General features: G+C 29.8%; 1 non-coding gene and 1 pseudogene across 1 annotated transcript; one reads left to right on the top strand and one right to left on the bottom strand.

Annotated features, from left to right (window-relative positions):
* The first annotated feature begins 246 nt into the window (after positions 1 to 246).
* Positions 247 to 15,779, top strand: LOC103845175. Its single transcript, XR_004452921.1, has 9 exons — positions 247 to 5,229; positions 7,077 to 7,320; positions 7,912 to 14,266; positions 14,372 to 14,492; positions 14,679 to 14,725; positions 14,824 to 14,938; positions 15,020 to 15,200; positions 15,278 to 15,338; positions 15,458 to 15,779. It is a non-coding gene; the product is annotated as an uncharacterized LOC103845175 (transcript).
* Positions 7,526 to 13,172, bottom strand: LOC103846142 (annotated as a pseudogene).
* Positions 15,780 to 16,066: the final 287 nt, after the last annotated feature.

Below are 16,066 nucleotides of genomic sequence, written 5' to 3' on the forward strand. Positions count from 1 at the left end.
GTCCCTAAATCAAATACTTTTCGAGTATGATTATGGTGCGTTAGTTATATTGTTAACGTCTCTGTCTTGAGTTCACAATGCATCCACTTTGTCTAATTGACATCAAACCAGCATTAACTTTGAAATTAACACTACTAATTTCTTATAGTTACAAAAGTTAATGGTTTGATGTGGACATCAATTATTGAAGTGCCGTAATAATTGTTAAGTAACTCGAGATCTTAATAAGTACGAGATAAATCATCGTGGGGATACTTAACAAAGAAACTGTTCTGTGAAAACGAAAACTCAGAACGAAAATATATCTCCGGGAAGGAAAAAAGAAAACAAATAAGGCATTTTTTTGGATCCACACGAGATTACATCTGGCTCGAACATCAAGAGATTCCCTAGCTTTTGCATTAAACTATTTTATACAAAAATAATAGTAATTATTATTGATAGTGTTTTGTCGTTAATGCTTTTCATTGGTTACATAGTCATATTCTGAATCTGATTCATTGTATGTGGGAGCTGAGGTTGTCCTTAGTTGGTCCACTGTTATTACCACTATTATACAATTTTGGAGAAACAGTATTAAAACATATCCGTAGTATATTGTACTCTATATGTCATATAATATATATATATATATATATATATAATATCCAACTCGAGTTAATCTGTCAGTTTGCCTAATGTTAATGAGATCGTTTTTTGGCGGGTTAAATATTAATGAGATTAGTTGAATATAGGTATGAAACAACGCAGCCGTATAAATAAAAAATATATACAAAAAATGAAACTATACAGATATAATCTAATTTAATTAACAGATTGAGGATAATTATTTTTTTAACGAAAATAAATAATTGTGGAATCAATATAAAAGAGAAGAGTATATTTCACTTTAGTAAATTTTGGGGGGAAAAATTGTAAGATCACTCCATGATATTGCGAATATGAACTACTCTATGAACTAATCTAAATTTTTCATAAATTGTCATTTCAGGTTTCGTTTTCAGCTGAACTATATATGTGATGTAATGTACTAATAATCACCAAAAGCAGATAAAATCTAATCTAAGAGCTGAGTTACAAGTGGAGAAATAACCCACATGAGGAAGGCCCACTTTTAGCGTCCAGGTTTTCGACACGTGTGTTTCTGGGACCACCAACTAGCTTCAGAAAACCCTAATGATATCGTAATTATCTGAAATGTTATTTATTTTTTTTAAGGCAAATGTTATTTTATTTTATCGATTTACTAATTATCCCTCCCTGAAAATGTTTAGCTTTTTCTGACTTGAGTGAATATGACAACTTTCGGTCCGATCTTCTTCTTTCTTTACACTGATCTTTGGTCGGATCTTATAATATATTGATACCACCACGGTTTATTCATTGTTTTTCTTTATACACAATCCTTTTTTTTTCCTTTCCTTTGTACCTACTTACCTCAGTGAGGAATTAAATACGTTTAATAAAGAAAGAAAACTATAAATTATATACAGAACAAGTGTAATTAAAATTAAATTGACGGTTGTTTTCTTTAGGTTTATACATAAACTCTACAAATAAAAAGACAAATCTGAATGTGTGTGTATAGTCACTATAGTGGGGTAGGAGCAGGACCCACAATGTCTATTAGAAAGGCTACAACGCGTGCTAACTCTTTTTATTATTAATCCCAAATTTATTAACTCTCTCTTTGCTTCCACATGCCGTCACTTCACTTTAAGTCTTCTTATTATTTCTTTTACATTTATTCACAATAGATCATAATGACCAAATCACCCCCTTGTTTTCACCATTTAACTATTCATACTTTTGGGATTCGTTTTATGACCTATAATTATTCATAAACTAACCAACCGGGCACATAAACAAGAAAAAAAAAACTAAATAGGTTTTAGCAAAAAATACGTGACTATTTATAATAGCAACAATGAGAAATGTTTTATATTACGATGTAACAAATTGCTATTCATGTATAGTACCCATGTCCGTTCTTATTCGTGTGTTCTAATATTATCCAATATGAGGCAGACAAATATAATTTTGAGTATCTTCTGTAGTTTTTTTTTCATCTATTTCACAGACAAAAACATTGTAAGTAACGGTCTATCTGTACAGAATAAACAGACAATAATTCATGTGATGTACTATTCGAAACTTAGATGTTGACCTGCAGATTCAAACTTTGGAACTCTAAACAAATCTGATTTTATTTAAGCCAATAGAAGCAATCATCGTGCCCCTAATTACTGTTAAGTATTGTACTTGATATCATGTTTGGTTTGGTTTTAGAATTATAGTTTAACTAATTGTTTTTATATGATTTTATATGAGTTTCCTTCTTGCTTCTCGTCTCACATGGCTCCGCCTAATCCAGCCATCTCTTTTTCTCTACAATAATCACATTTAACTGATTTTTTAATTTAATAACATACGCATGCATCCGCGGAAGGAATCGTTTGATTTTTTATTACAACATCCTGTAATTAAATATTAACCGCAGATCAATATAGTTTTAAAAATTGTTGAATTTTATAATATTTGAGATATAGTAATCATTTTGGGATCTATATTCAAGAATTGCATTATTGCAATAGCAAAACACGATGCAATGTGTTTCTTAATGCACCGGCAATTAGTTGAAACTTAAAAGATTGGCTAGATCTATGAACTCCAATATAAAATATTAGTATATTTCACTTATCCTATTGTTACTAATCATAATCATTAGAAAACTTAATTAGCATCGTTGCCATCTTTTGAGATTGATATACAGATTGATGAACTTTTAGACCAAATTACATACACACAGATTTTATTATGCTAAATCTTTGGTAGTTCATTAATTTACATGGATTAATCAAAAAGATCTTTTTAATGTATTTATACTTTTAGTTAAAAATGTATTTATACTCTACACTCGTTACTTACACACAAACATGAATACATCATACATGATAGATATAATTATACAACATAACAACATTATTAAAATAACTCAAATAGAGTATATATACTAATTCAAATATTCATGTGACCATGTGAGTATAACTCAATAGAGTAGTAATCATTATCATTTTTATATTTAATATGTATTATAATTCAAACATAACTACGATAAGTCGGTGCGTAATCGAAGTACCCCATGTTAGCACAAGATATATTTTTTTTTTAGAAAACTGGCCTTAGCACGAGATTTCTTTGAGAGGAGATTGCGAAACAAGTAGAAGACAAGCTAGATTAAAATATAGAAATATATTTTTAGTTTTAATGAAACTTTTGATGTCACTAAATTCATGCTGATAGTTTTTTTTTTCGAGAGGTTTAATTTGGAATCTTATGAATTAAATTATATTTCTTTTTTTTTTGTTATGGTCCCTCTTTTTTTCAATGGCCATTGATTTTAGAACAAAAGCGAATCATTTCACGCAGTTTATATTCATTCAATTTATCTCAAAAATTATATCACTATTAGATAATCTATGAATTAATCAGCTATTGATCCGTCTGCATTTTCCGAATCATATCCAGTAAATCAAGAGTTATTTTAACATGTGTTTATAGAAGCTTAAGCAAAATTATCACCATCTAACGTATTCGGTGTTACCTCATCAATTCAAATTTCGATAATGTCAGCAAACGTTAAAGTCTTAAAAAATCATGCATTATCTTTACGATCTTCATTCAGATGTTAGGTTTTTTCAAACGGAAATGTTTTTCAGATGTTAAGTTGGTCATCTTAAAATGCATTTAGTCACTAGAGTAACTACACGAAATGGTTATATGAATCTAAGTTTCCTAAAACATCAACCATATAATTATATTTCCATCAAATATATACAAAAGTTTACGTACTCATATGTAGGCAAGTTGGAAAAACGCAAGACAGGAGAAAGGCAAAGAAAACCAAAAAACTATTATTCCATTTATAAAAAAGCTAACAAGTGATATACTATAAGAGGATGATGAGGATCTATCTCATTAAACTTGGTGTCAGATGAAAAAAGATAATCATGAGATTTTTGGGTATGGTTGGATAATATCATAATACCCAGTACGGAAGATGATGGTGGAGAATATATACGTCTTCATTTATATTGGTAAAAGAATATACAGAAATGGGAATCATTTGAATTCCCCAAAATAATACAAAACGACACTATTTTCATATTTTGTTACAAAAGATAGTAGCTCTGTCTCCAATTGGTTGTTATTATAATATTTTATCTGTTTTAGTTTTTTATATGGTTACATGCATATATATATATATATCTTGATCATGTCCAGTGAGGACTTGTCTGGAATATATTGGCTAAAAATCATTTTCTTTTGTTCATCATTTGTCCAAATCCTCTTGATCTTCTCAGTTTTATATTATATCAACACATCCAATTATTTTCATACCCCTGCATACACATATAATATTCATAACCAAATCGTCTTTCATAAGACTTAGGATTCTATATTATCAGTAATACCTAACATATGTAAATTCTTGGGACATTAATTGATTCATTTTTTGAGTTAAAAGTTTAAACTACAAAATATAGTAGTTTTTTACAATTCATCTTTACTTGAAGAGTTTTATTACTAAAAACCCTTTATATTTGTGGCATATAAATTAATTAAAAAGGCTCATCTTCTGGAGAATATTCGAGACTAAAATATTAAGGTTATAGTTATACTAGTGAATTCATAATATTTATATAAAAGTGGTTATTGTTTTCTCTGTCTATTAGAGAGTGGAGAAATAGATGAACATACAAACTTTTAGCATATGGAAACCCTCAGCATTTTCCTTGCCTCCTTCACAAATATCACAGCCTGTCAAAATTAGCCCTTTAAAACTACTATTAAACTTCATCACTATATAGGGGGTATTTGCTTATTAATCTTTTAATTATTATAAGCATTTCCTTAGCTGTGAATTCCCATTATCCCCCTCCTCTCTCGCCCCCTCTTTCTCTATATTTCTCTCTCCTTCCTCACTGCTTTACTCCTATATTGATTGTTGACAAAGTCCTAAAGTGATCTCTTAGATTTTGGATTATTTATTAAGTTATGCTTTGGAGCGAATTGTTGAAGAAACATATAGCATAAGGTAAGTGTATGCGTCTTAAACGGCTTCTATAAGCTTCTCTAAGTGAGTTTTCTGGCATGAACTCAGAGCCTTAGAACATGATCAATGACCTTCTTTGGAGACAATCACAGCTTGGCCACTCTTCTTTTCAGGTAAGTTTTATAGAAATTATATGTTATATATATATATATATATATACACATATTCTTTTATGTGGGTATTTTACGGATTGATGAAGGTGATGGACAACTATAGAATGGGTTGCTATATATGTATATATGTGTGTGTGTTTACTTATAATCGAACAGATCAATCTGTATACCAGAAATTGTGTATATGTGTGTTTGTATAAAATCACACATTGGCTTTTTTAAGTTAGTTTAGACTTCAAGACCTCCGTGAAAATTTATATTATTCTTTTCTTAACATATCATACAACGTGAAGAGTAAAGTTAGTCATCAAAATTTTGATAGCGAAACAGATATTTTGTTTAGAAAATAGACATATATATCACAAAAACTTATTAAATAGAAACCTTATCTTTTAAATAAATTATTGTCCTTGTCTTATCCTTATTGGTTATCTAATTTGGTTCTCCACAAAATATAGATCTTCTCATGTCTTTTTTTGTCCTTGTGCGCGTGTGTATAGAGATAGATGTAAGTAAATGAGTCAGAGATAATTTATTGACATGATTTTTGTGTAGACAACTTTTAAGAACATTGAAGGAAACAAGTTTAAGTGGAAACTTAGGTGATACAGTCATTTCCGCATGAATGCAAGAACATTATGAACGATGAGACCGATTCGTATATATTTATTAAATATATTCATATTTAATGATTTATAACATTATTATTTATTATTTTAATTAAAAAAATTGTGCTTTATTAGCATGGTCATCAAGATACACCAAATAGTAAAATGACTGCTCGACTAGAGTTTATTGATGGTTTCCCTCCTATCTATTTGAATCATTCTCAAACTAAGCGATGCTTATCCAGAAGAAAAGGAAACAAAAATCAACAACTTGCATGCTGTCTTTTTTCCCTCCCTTCACCGCATATTTCCACTTTATTGCAGCAATTCGATGACTCGGAATATTATATTTTAAACTTAAGTAGTGAAAATGAAGATTATGGTAATATTTCGCATCAATTACTTAAAATAAAAAAAAATCGAATCGTTTGATACATGATTTAAGATATCTTATTTTCATACCTTTTACCAATGCTTTTTCATGGATAATATATATAACTAAATACAAAAAAATTAGGTATTTTGCATTGCTTATCAAAGTAAATAAATCAATATTCATGAAACAAAATGGTACGTGTCTAGTGTTGTCCTGGGGGCACTACTTAGATACTGACTAGCGAAGTATTTTGCATACTCTGTTCAATGGCTACTATATTATATTTGAAATAATATGAATTATATCACTAATTTTTCTTTTGAAATAACTAGAATGTAATAAACAAACAAGTTTCAATTGGAATAAGCAAACAAAAAGTAACTATCTTAGTCATTTTCAGTTGAAGAATTGTAAATCTTCTACTTCTATGATTGTTAATAACTTTGAAGTTTTTAATTAGAACTCCAATATTTGTGGTCTCACTTGCTCTATCCATTGATATGGTGGTGATCAGAAAGACATTTTGATTCTGTTGATAGAAATACTTGGCTTTGGGTCAAAAGACCATGAGAGAGAATATAATCAAATTCAAAAGTGTGACCCACTAGTCAACCTTCTTTTGTCTATAAACCCTTCACTTCAAGAACTAGTGGCTTCTGACAATCACTCCATCAACATCATAATCACATGTATCATGTACGCGCGCGCACACACCCCCACACACACACATACACTATAAGTAAAATTAGGGCTCCTTTTTGGTGTGCGTTTCATCAATATAATCATCAAATGGCTATTAAGTGTGTGACTCTACGTTCTTTTTTTGGGGTAAAAATGTTAAAATGTGTGACTCTACGTTTCAGGCATGGGAACAAAGATCGTTGAGCGAATTACGACAAACTCATTTGGCTTAGAGAGTGTCGATTGTAGTGGATTCGTCAGATTTGGTGTTGATGATCAACGAAAATCTTCAAAGGAGAATTGACCGACGACAAAGAAGAGAACGGAGTTTTTGTTTAAAGGTCAATGGATAGGTTTCTTGAAAAGCAAAGTGCTGAGTCCATCAGACGGACAATGCAAGCCCAAGAAGATCTTTTCAAGCAACAGGTACGTTATACTTACACATGCATATATTGCATACATATTAATTTGGTTATTCAATCCGGTTTCGTGTTCAATTTTGGTTTTGATCTTTCATTTTTTTTCTTCAGTAACCAAACTAAAAAGTAAATCAGTATATACGGATCAGTTTGGAGTGATTCAAACTCGATTTCTATTTATTAAAGATTTACGATATATGTTTTGCTTTGAGTATATTTTACCTTTTCAATTTAAATCAGTTGCATTTTGGATATCAGAAAAGATAATCTTTAGTATAAACGAACTAAGACACGCTTTACTTTTTGCTTATTTGCCTAGTACTTTATGATTATATTAGGTTGTATAAGTTGTATATCCATATCATGATTTTTATAGATATATATATATATATATATCTGCGTGTACATACTTAGATTTGTATATGCCTTTTATTTTCGTTTTTAGGTCCAACTAATTAAGATTGTAATTATTAACAATAATTTAACTGTTTTAACCAAACTTGGTTTGTGTTCATAAATTGGACCAACTTGGTTTGTCGACATCAAGCTAAACACCTTTGAGGTAATAACCTTATATATAAGAAATTGATTTTCGCAGGTACGAGAGCTGCATAGAGTATATAATATACAGAAGAAGATGATGGAGCAACTCAAACATAGAAGCCAGTATTGTACTACTAACAACCAAGACCAAACCGGTCCAAGAGAGAGAACCGGAAGCTGGTCAGGCATAGTCCTGGAAAATGTAGCTAGAGCCAGGAACACAACAACGGCGGAACATGTTGAAGAAAGCGAACTAGAATTGACATTGAGCATTGGAATGTCTTCTTCCTCTATGAACAAGGACATGGACTACTCGTCGACGACGTCATTCAGATCATCATCGGATAATTGTAATAATCAGAGCAACAATATTAACTGTAATAACCAAGAAAGTAGCGGACCAACCACGCCTATGAGCAGCTCAAGTACGACGTCATTGGACCGAGAGAAGAAGAGACCTCATTGGCTCTTTCAGGGACTTAGTATTAACCGGACTTCATGATTTTTGTTAATTCACTGACTCTTTCTTTTTCCTTCTTCGACTTCTTCTTGGTTTTCTTCTTTTGTATCTTATTTGTTACTATTATTATCTACCAGATTTACTGATACTTGTATTAGCTCTAATTATTTTTTCTTAATTGTCACCAAAAAGTCAAAAACCCATTGACAAAATAAACCATCAAGTATTTATTTGAGCCTTCTTCAATCGAAAAATTTGAACATGTAGAATTAGAGAGCATGAATATATTATTGTGTGTGTCTTAAAATAAAATAAAAACTAATATTTATTGTGTTGTGTCTTAATGACTTACAAGATAATTGTATATACATAAAACTTAAACCTATTTCAACTACGAATATAACTTATTCAAACTTAAAATATATAGCTAAATCATCTAAACATTATGATAAAATGATATATATAATATTCTTCGGCTGGGCTTGATAGATTTCACGAATTTCATTTCATAATAGTTGGACTCCAAAGGTCCATAACAGACACAATACATCTCCAATATAACACAAAATCTATATCTGAGAGCATGATTAACTCGGGTTCTTAATTGAGAGTCTTAATTTATGATGACACTTTTTTTTTTTACATTTTTCGGTTAAGAGCTAGCTTTTATAGTTTTTATATCTCTTATTTAAATAATAGTTATTAGCTTTGCTTAATTAAAAGCTAAAAAACGCTTTTTAGCTCAAGTTAAGAATCTCACCTTAAGAATCCGGGTTTATCATGGCCTGACTATGATATAATAGCACATGGTATACACAAGCCTGTTTTTTCTTAACTGTTGTTCTTTCTCGTCCGTAATAGTAATCAATTCGTCGTTTTCTTCATTTCTTGATCGGAAAAAGTTTATTGTCACGGCTGAAGTGGCTCCAAGAAACATGAAGAGAACGAGGGGTCGAACCCACCGCCGACACCAGCTGCCACCGCAGGACCAGGGGCAAAGAAGGAAAACGGTGACAATCCCCAACCGCCGCATCCATATCCATAACCACCGATCAAAGGTGGTGCGACCGGAGGATTAACGTAGATGTTGGTCCTATAAACAGAAAAATGCGTTAGTGATATAAAGTAGTCTTTATCCTTTTTTTTTTTGTAACAGAATAATTTAAGCCACTGAACCTAAGAGGATAACTTAAGAGCATCTCTAATGTAAAACTCTATTTTTTCCTTCAAAATGGAGTAAAAGTAAAAATGAAGTAAAATTGCTTTAACCCTACTCCATTTCCCACTCTATAATGGAGTGATGAACAAACAAAAAATAGTTTACTCCATTTATGGAGTAAATTTCATTATGGAGTGAGATATGAAGTTGGATTGGAGCATTCCTTACTCCATATTCACTTTTACTCCATTTTAGTCTTTATCCTCCAAACGCCAACTTTTGTGTGTTTGGCTGTTTGCATTTACTTTTGCATTTACTTACATATGAAAAAGCATTCACAAGACAATCATTTGTCTAAAATCTATATCATTTTTGTTCTTCGTTTTTTTTTAATGATTAATCAAAAAAAAATTGTTCATAAAGCTAACGGTTATTTGAAAAAAAAAACTGCATAACCAAGGTGTAACCTTCGTGGTTTGGTGTTTTGTATCCAAAGTATCTCTATAATATTATTTGACAAGTCAGTTTCCTACGTGTCGCGCTTACGTTAATTCTTACAACGGCTATTTACAGAAGTACCCTTAATAAATGAAACTATTATTTCAAATTGACATTATTAAAGCTATTTAATAATTTATTCCATTTAAATTTTAGTATCCTTTGTATATTTTGTTAAATTATATATAATAAAAAGAAAATATTCATATAATAAAAACGAAGTTAATATTTACAAAAACGAATATAGTTATTCCAATTTACATTTTAAATTTTAGTTTCCTTTTTTATTTTTTTTCTAAATAGCATATATAATAAAAAAGAAAATGTTCATATATTAAAAACGAAAATACTATTTACAAAAGGAAAGACAAGGTTTTTTATAAAAAAATATTTATATAATGTGATTTCATAAAAAATAAAGTTCACAAAAAACAGTTTGATGTTAAAAAAGATAACCTCTCTTTAAAACATAATATTAAACAACAGAATATATATTAATTAATAAAAATATTGTATTTATGTCAGCCATTTTCTTAGATTTTTACAAAAGGTAATTTAAGTAACATATACTAAAATATCACTGATGAACTAAAAATATTTTATAATTGATACGAATGAGATGTTTATTCAATTTTATAAAATTTCTTTTTGTTAAACTTTTAACTATGAGTTTTCAAAATTTTACAAATCTACAAATATCAAATTAAACAAAAGAATTTACAAAGTTTTATATATATTTAAATAAAAATCTGAACTAATGAAATAAATAAAATCAAATTTAGTTTAACTAGAATCAAAAGTAATCGTGCTTCGAATTGAAAACATATGTGTAGTTTAATATCATCCACAAATGAGTAATTTAGACAATATATATTTTAAAGTCCAAGACCAAAATATAAATGTAAAAAATAAAACTTAATCAAAATAATAATCTATATTAGCACAAAAAATACTACGGTTAAATATGGAGAATTAAATACAATTCAATATACCAAAGTAATAATCACATCATCGACTAAAGATATTATATATTCAAATTTTATGTCTAATTAAAATTATATAATGTTATTTAAAATAAATCAAACATATAAATTAAAATTAGAGTATTAGTAATGAAAATATTTTTATTTGTATATATTTATATCCGTGCATGAGCACGGGAAAATCACCAAGTTAAAAATATACGGAATACAAATGCTTTAAAGTTTGTTAGTAATGGGCTAGTATCATATACTTTGAATTTCGAGAATGTTAAACAAGTCTAAAATAGAGAGCTTCAGATAACAAAAAAAAAAAAATATAATTACCTCGATCGGTTGTTAATTCTAGGTGGAGCCGTCGAGGCCTAGGAGCAGAAGACCGAAACGCTTGACCGCCAATTCTTCCACCGCTCTTAGCCGCAGACGCAACTCCAACGGATCCCAAAGCCAAAACGCTAACCGCTAACGTCGCGATTGCCAATTTCGCCAGCTGATTCTCATTTCTCCTAACAAATAAATAAATAATTCTTGAATAAGGTAAATTAAAATTAAAACGGATAAATTCTATAGAAAAGTAAAGAATATTACCTCGGTCAGATTCGTCTTCATGGTGTGGAGCTTTGCATTGCAACTGATTATGTTTGGGTTTGAAACTGTATCGGAAACTGAAAAAAGTTTGATAAGAAGCTTTGTCGTGAAGAAGCTATAGCTCCAAGGTACATGTTTATTGTCTCACTGTACTTTTTGTTCTAGAAGCTTTCTTTCCTTTTTTCTAAAGGATCTTTCCTCGGCTTCTCGGTTTCTTTTCTAGCTTTGGGTTTGTGATAAAGCGATTGCCACGCGACTACATGAGTTACAACTTAGTGGTCGTCTGATCAAGAACACATGCATCCAAGGATTATGATATCCGTTTATGTATATCTTATCGGTCTGAAGATAATTGAACCGCTACTCATCAAATCGGATCCCAATCTTGGACCAAGAAAGAATAATGGGAATGTTATTCTATGTGCATTTTGATTGCCTTTTTTTTATCTTTCTCACCGATGCTACTTACTTTAGTGATTCCATAAAACTTTATATTTAGGCCATTGGTATAAGTCTTACTGCGCGGGATAAAATTATATATAAATTACATTTAGGTATTATATATTTTTTACATATCATAAAATAATAAATATATATTGAACAATTAAAAAAAATTTAGTAACTATAACGTATATAATTAAATTAATACAAATACATAAATAAATTTTATTAATCCAAACAAACAATTTTTCTATTTTATATGGTATATAATTAAGTTTAAATGATATTAACATAGATATATAGTAAATTTTTAATATTCATATCTGTTAAATAATATTTTATAATCATATTGTTTTTGATCATTTCTATTTTTCTTATAACAAAAATTTTAATTCACTGATAACAATTTTTTTTGTGGAATGTTCAATAGTTTTAGCAATTTAGTAATTTATAATTTTGAAAAAAATCTAAATATTAAGTTGTGAATATTTGTTCAAAGCTTTTATAAAAAAAGTAATTTTAAAAATAAAATATTTATGTATTTTATATTGTATATAATATATTTTAAATGATATATATATATATATATAATTTATATATTAATATTTATTAAATGAGACTTTTTACTTATATAAATTTGTAATAATTTGTATCTTGTCATAACATAAATTATAAACCATGGAGCACAAAAAATCCAATGTGAGATTTAACAGCTATAGTCATGTATACTCATTTAAAAAAATACAAAATATAATATGTATGAAAAAATTAAAAATTTTATTATATAGTTAAAGAGTTTGTTTAATTTATTTTAATAAGTTAAAATCTAAAAAATGATAAGAGTATAGACTAGTTTTTATGAAATTTTTATTATTCATACATTAATTGTCATATATACTTCAGTCACATTAGATAATTTCGTAATTTTTATTTAAGGAAATTATGAAGAATTTTAATAACTAATTTATGATTAATTTAATAAAAAATTATTTAAACAAGAATGTTGCACCATTTCTTTGACTAATAATATTTTAGTCTTATTTTAAATTTGACTAACAATATGTTATCATATATTTATCTAATAATAATTTAATCAATTTAATAGGTGGTATAACTAGATTTCTTAAATTTTATGAGATTTTCCTTAAATAAAAATATTTTAAATTTTTTTTAACATGATACAAAGCCATCGTATATCTTTCTAAAGCTTTTGCGAACTTCAATGCTTCGTTGAGATTTGTGTTTGCTTAATTTTCTCCATTTGCGTTTTTCTTTTCATATTTTTTTTTCTTTGCACTTTTACATTTAAAATTATAAAGGGTATATGGTCGTTGTCAGTGTAAACCATAATTTTAATAACTTAAAACACTCATATTAGTTTGCATTTAACCAACCTGCAATTAATATTAGAAAAATATCCACATATTAAAAATAGTAGTTACAAAACATATGTCATTAATATACTATTAAAGAATCATAAATTAAATAGTCTATTTAAATTTATGTGCTATTAAAAGTATATCAAAAACTGAATTATATTTTTAAATATTATTTATATGGGTTTTTATCGTGTCAGAAACTATCGAATCGCGGATTAATGACAAGTTTTCTGATTTTACTGGGTTTTATCTGGTTTTCCAATATTATATTTTAACTGAATCTGAACTGGATTATATACGGATCACCGGATTTACCGGTTCGATTGTATGTCTGAATCACAAAAACACTGTTAAAAATTATTAAACCCCATAAAATATATACTATTAATTTAGTCCAAAATCTACCAAGTAAATCTTACGTCTAACCAATTCAACAGATGTAACTCTTATAAAATGAATATCTAATTATATAAAGTACACCTTGAATCTCTCCCACAGTGTCCAGCTATGATGCCATGTCACTATTTCAGATGCTCTCGAGCTGACACGTGGCTATTTTAACAAAAACACAGCGGTTCATTAAAGCTTCGTTGTACATGCATCACTTCTTTAAAGATCCGTCGTCATGGGTTTTGTTTGTAAATATTGTGCAATTGGGCTTTAAATTGGAAATTATCCGGGCCCGGCGTGAAGGAGACCCTCTAACCCTAATCCGCTGCAGTGATGAAACGAAGTCTGTCTATCCTCTACCTACGTGCGACGCGCTGCAGCGACGTTCACGATTTCTCACCATCTGAAACAGTCTGAGTAAAGGCTACTTGATTACTCCCATTGATTCACACCCCCCACTCCGTCTTCTTCAATGCTGTTTGATCTGAGATGTTGTGGTTTCGGTATAAATATGTGTGAGATTTCCTTTCGTTGATCTCATCATATCTTCATATCTCTTAAATCTCATACTAATAGATCGTGTTATGGCTAACTCAAGGTTTTTTTTCTCTGATCTGAAGTCCGGCAAGTGCTCCTCCGTCGTCGAGGCGAGGCTCCTGTGGTTTCGGTTCTGGGGAGACCAGAAATGTTAAGCCTGGTGGTGAACTGGTGTGGGTCGATATGTTAATGGTTGACGTGAATGTAAGTTCCTTTTTTCCAGATTTTGATAGTTCCTTTTCTGTTTATTAGCACCTATACTTATTTTCCGGTAAAACTCATCCTGATTGTTATCATTGATTTTGATTTCCTGTTAATTAGCATTGATATTTATTTCCAGTTAATTTTCCTCTGTTAATCAACACTGATCTATTTTAAACTATGTTTCAGGTGACCCATATATATATATATATCTATGACGTATATTTCAAACTTCGGTGAGTTACGTCCCTACTATATATCTATGTATGTATACATCTAGACGTATACAAGTGTATTTTAATAATTTGGCTTCCTCATTACCATCTCCTTTCAGCTATCGTGTTGAGATGGCTATTGCTGATGATACTGCTGCAGGAACATTTGTTTGGTTTGATGGTGTGATGAAGAAACTACATAATCTCAGAGCAAGTGAGGCTGTTCAGATGCTGGTAAAATACACCTCTGTCTACTTGCGTTTTTATCGCCTATTAAATAAAAGCTTAATTTGTATTTGGTTTCCTGTCAATTAGGCTGAAGATGGAGTGAACTCTGAAGACTCTAGGAGACTAGGATACCTTCGTTCATTTCAGATATGGAAAGAAAGTCAATACACTTTCCAGGTGAGGGTCACTGCTTATAACTTACCCGGCAATCATAAGACGTTTACCATAACATGATATATGAAGCAACGTTTCAGAAAGAAACAACAATGTAAGTATAATGTGTAATAGTGTTAATAGTGTTAGTTTATTGACGGCATTCCACTAACGTTTTGTATACTTCTTTAGATTGATATTCAGCATTGTTGATGAGCTTGGTCGTGTGCGAGACGATGACGTGGGTGACAATGTAAGTATAATGTGTAATATGTTATCTCATTGTCTTTTTTTTTTTTGCTAAAAAGCCTTATCTCATTGTCTTATCGCTGTTTACGAATACGTATATGTATAACAATCTCAATGGATCAGGGAGGTAACGAGGATGATGATGACAACATGCCTAATGGCAAGCCAGCTCCTGTTGGGTTTGCATCTGGAAGGGCCACTGGTAATGGATCAGATGGGTCTATACGGTACTGCGCGTAAGAATCCGGACGTCTCATCCTCTAAGGTGGTCAAGAAGGCGCGTGTTGCTTAGGATGTAGCAGTAACAAATTTTTGATCAGAATCTCAGTTTTAATAATACTTATGCATCTTTGTTTAATTTCAAGTATTTGGATATTTATGTTTTAGATATTCCCAATTATATGGGTACTTTTAAGTTTGTTTCAGTCTTTATTCACTTTTATATTATGGAGTCTATTTAGCATTCCAGTATAAATTGTTCTTAATACAGATCATATACGAAAGTGAAATTCTGTTATCATTTGATCGACCATATTTAAAGACTACCATTTCTTATTTAAACAGCCAAGTCACTTTGTGTTTGGGATATTAATGGAGAGATTATTTTTGATATTGGTCAAATTTTAAAATTTTACTAGATTTTGATCCGCGCTTTTAAGCGCGGCTTATTTTTCAGTTGATAAAAAGATATGATATGAATTAGTATTTTAGTCTTGTTATACATTATTATGT

Source organism: Brassica rapa, chromosome A10 (genome assembly GCF_000309985.2).
Source record: "Brassica rapa cultivar Chiifu-401-42 chromosome A10, CAAS_Brap_v3.01, whole genome shotgun sequence".
Lineage (NCBI taxonomy): Eukaryota > Viridiplantae > Streptophyta > Magnoliopsida > Brassicales > Brassicaceae > Brassica > Brassica rapa.